This window comes from Onychomys torridus, chromosome 18, assembly GCF_903995425.1.
Source record: "Onychomys torridus chromosome 18, mOncTor1.1, whole genome shotgun sequence".
NCBI classification, from domain to species: domain Eukaryota; kingdom Metazoa; phylum Chordata; class Mammalia; order Rodentia; family Cricetidae; genus Onychomys; species Onychomys torridus.
In genome coordinates, this window is record NC_050460.1 from 66,584,759 (window position 1) to 66,588,831 (window position 4,073).

Genomic DNA, 4,073 nt, shown 5'->3' on the forward strand with positions numbered 1-4,073 from the left:
TTGCCTATCATGTGTGGGGCCCTGCATCCCAACCCGAGCATTGCCATAAAATATAAATGAATCAGTAAAATAGTCCTACAAGGAAAACAAGCCGTGTGGCACAGTGGAAGCGAATCCTTTGGACACAGTAGTCAGTGATGTCACGCTCAGAGTGGGGACCTTGGAAAACAGGTGACAGACTGGGGCAAAGTGTAGGGGCAAAGTTTTCTGAACAGAGGGAGCCACTATGGTAGAGGTGAGGAGGAGGGAGCAAGCTGTGGCGTTGATGGACAACAAGAAGGTCAGAGACAGAGGGGTGGGGAGGAGGTCGGAGAGGAAGGCGGGAGCAGATGATGCAGGGCCACGTGAGGAGAGGTAAAGTGTCTCTACTTTATTCTACCTGGATCTTTCGGAGGGTGTTGGAGGGTGTGGGATGGGGCAGGAGGAGGAGAAGGAGCGTTGGTGGTAATTAGGAGGCAGGTGGACCTCTGTGAATCGACGCCATCCTGGTCTACATGGTGAAATTGTCTAAACAAAAAGTTGCCCATGGCTCCCTGGTCTATGCTGCCTTGCAGGCGGTAAGAGGAGGCACAGGGACATAAGGAGGGGCAACAGCGGCCATGCTGAGGAGGCGGTGGTGGCAGTTGTGGAGGTGAGGGAAGTAGGCACACTCTCCTAGGTGATGGGCTGGATGGGTGGCAGCGGAGGAGGAAGCTGAGCTGGAGGTAGGATCCTGAGGTGGGTGGGCAGGAAAAATCAAAGTGTTACTTTGGATGTGTGAGGTCTAAATCCATCCTCAAGAGTTATTAAGTCTGATGTCGTTCAGGTTCAGGGACAACGTGGAGTTAGGGGGAGACTAGGAGCTACCAGCATGAAGGTGGCCTTGAAAGGCCAAGAACCAAGGGCCTGTCAAGGTCATGTACCTCCCCACAATAAGTGCTATACACGTTCTGTCGAGGATTCCAAAAGAAAACCTGTCCACACCTCCTTCTCCTCGGTTCTTACTGTGATTTAAGGTCACTGGATTCAATTATCTACTCGATGAGGACCCTTCTGTAGATCTGGTTCTCAGTATTCTACTCCTGTGGAACGTCTACCCACATCCCTGTTTCACTGTTGAAGGCATTTTCTTCAGGTACCAGGGGCTTGGCTCTCTCCTAACAATCCCTATGCCCTCTTGGAGAAGTCTGCTTTTTTTTTTTTGCACTAACACTAGGGAGAAAGTGCAGAGGAGAGAGGCCATGTTGCCCACAAGCTTCTCTTTCTCAGAGGTTCCTGACTGCATTGACAACTCGTCCTATCTTCACAGCTGTGTCTCCATCAACATCTGTACTGTGCTCCTAACAACCCTATCAACATCTGTACTGTGCTCCTAACAACCCCGTCAACATCTGTACTGTGCTCCTAACAACCTGTCCATCGAGTTCAGTTTCTCTTCATCTTCATCCCTGGCATCATCTTCAAAACCACACAGAGCCCACACACCCTAGGCTCTGGTCTCAGTTCTCCAACTCTCTTGACTTTGCCAGCGTCAGCCTCTCTCCTTAGCCACCCCTGGAAAAGGCCACACCTCCCACCTCAGCTTTGCTTGGAAGCAAGGTTGCCTTTCAAAGCTGGACTCTGGGTGCTGAGAAGTGGTTCAGGGTCAAGAGAGTGTATTGCTCCTGCAGAGGACCAGAGGGGTTCAGTTCCCAGTACCCACGTCAGGTGGCTCACGGCTGCCTGTAAAGGGCTCTGATCTCTCGTTGGTCACTGTGGGCACTCACATACATGTGCAAACACTCTTTCTCACACGTACATTAATAACAAAATAATTCTAAGAGTTTTATATCTGAATTCTCCCTAGTTATAACCACCCATCTCCCCCATTCTCTTCTCTCCACTGAATGAATGAATTCTCTCTCGACTCTAGCTTTCCTGTCTTAATTTTTTTTATATTTGTTTATTTTGTGCACGTGAGGTGAACACATGCTCCAGCACATGTATGGAGGTCAGAAGACAACTTATGGGAGTCAGTTCAGTTTTCTCTTTCTACCTTGTGGTGCCCAGGATCAATACAGGTCATTAGGGCATGGTGTGGTGGTGTGCTCCTGTAATCCCAGCCCTTGGGAGACAGAGACAGGTGGATCTCTGAGTTTGAGAGGAGCCTGGTGTACAAAGCGAGTTCAGACCAGATGAGGCTGCAGATCTCAACAAATACCCCCCCCCCCCCCCCTCTCTCTTTCTTTCCTTTTTTTTTTTTTTTTTTTTTTTTTCAAGACAAGGTTTCTCTGTCCTGGGCCTCAAACTCAAAGATCTGCCTGCCTCTGCCTCCCAAGTACTGGGATTAAAGGCGTGCTCCACCATAGCCTATTTGAAAAAAAATGTTTTTTCTTAAATTTTGGCATGGACATTTACCTGCTGAGCCATCTTGCCAGCCCTCTTCTCTCTCTTGTTACACGTTTTTTTGGAGGTGAGGACTTGAGACAGGTTCATGTGGCCCTGGTTGGTCTTGAACTCAATATGTCATGAAGGTTAACTTTGAATTGCCAATCCTCCTGCCTCCACCTCTCAAAGACTAGGATTGCAGGCATAAACCACCATATCTGGCTTCTTGTTGGATTAAAAAAAAAACCCATGTGCTTTCACATGTGTGTCTGGAGGTCGGTGGGCAGCCTCAGGGGTTGGTGTTACCTCCCTCCTTGTTTGAGACACATTCATGTCTTTGTGGCTGCACACACCAGGCTAAATGGCCCACAAGTGTCTGGGGATTCTTCTTCCCTCCTCACCTTTTATCTCACTGTAGGAGTGCTGGCATTAAAGACCTACACAATCCCAGCCCGAGTCCTTATGCTTATGTGGCCAGTGCTTACCTACTGCACCATCTCCATCCCAGCCATGCCCCAGCCAACCCACCCCATCCATCCATCCATCCATCCATCCATCCACTCCATCCATCCATCTGGATCCACCCATCCACCCACCCATCCATCCACCCATCCCACCCACCCATCCACCCACCCATCCATCCATCCATCCATCTACCCATCCACCCATTCACCCACCCATCCATCCACCCATCCCACCCATCCATCCAAACATCCATCTATCTGTCTTTCCATCCATCCATCCACCCATCCATCCATCCACCCATCCATCCATCCCATCTGGATCCATCCATCCATCCATCCATCCATCCAATCTATCTACCCATCCACCCACCCATCCATCCAAACATCCATCTATCCATTTTTACATCCATCCATCCATCCATCCATCCATCCATCCATCCATCCATCCATCCAATCTATCTACCCATCCACCCACCCATCCATCCAAACATCCATCTATCCATTTTTACATCCATCCATCCATCCATCCATCCATCCATCCATCCATCCAATCTATCTACCCATCCACCCACCCATCCATCCAAACATCCATCTATCCATTTTTACATCCATCCATCCATCCATCCATCCATCCATCCATCCATCCAATCTATCTACCCATCCACCCACCCATCCATCCAAACATCCATCTATCCATTTTTACATCCATCCATCCATCCATCCATCCATCCATCCATCCATCCATCCACTCCATCCATCCATCCATCCATCCATCCATCCATCCATCCCATCCATCCATCCATCCATCCATCCATCCAATCTATCTACCCATCCACCCACCCATCCATCCAAACATCCATCTATCCGTTTTTACATCCATCCATCCATCCATCCATCCACTCCATCCATCCATCCACTCCATCCATCCCATCTATCCACCCATCCACCCACCCATCCACCCACCCATCCATCCATCCATCCATCCACTCCATCCATCCCATCTATCCACCCACCCATCCACCCACCCATCCACCCACCCATCCATCCAAACATCCATCCATCCATCCATCCATCCATCCATCCATCCACTCCATCCATCCATCCCAGCCACCCCCCAGCTCTTCTTGTTGATTTTGTTTACCACAAAGGACAGGCCTAACAATTTCAGTTACATTCTCAATCTTGAATTTCTTTTCTTTTTTCTTTCTTTCTTTCTTTCTTTTTTGTTTTTGTTTTTGTTTTTTCAAGACAGGGTTTCTCTGT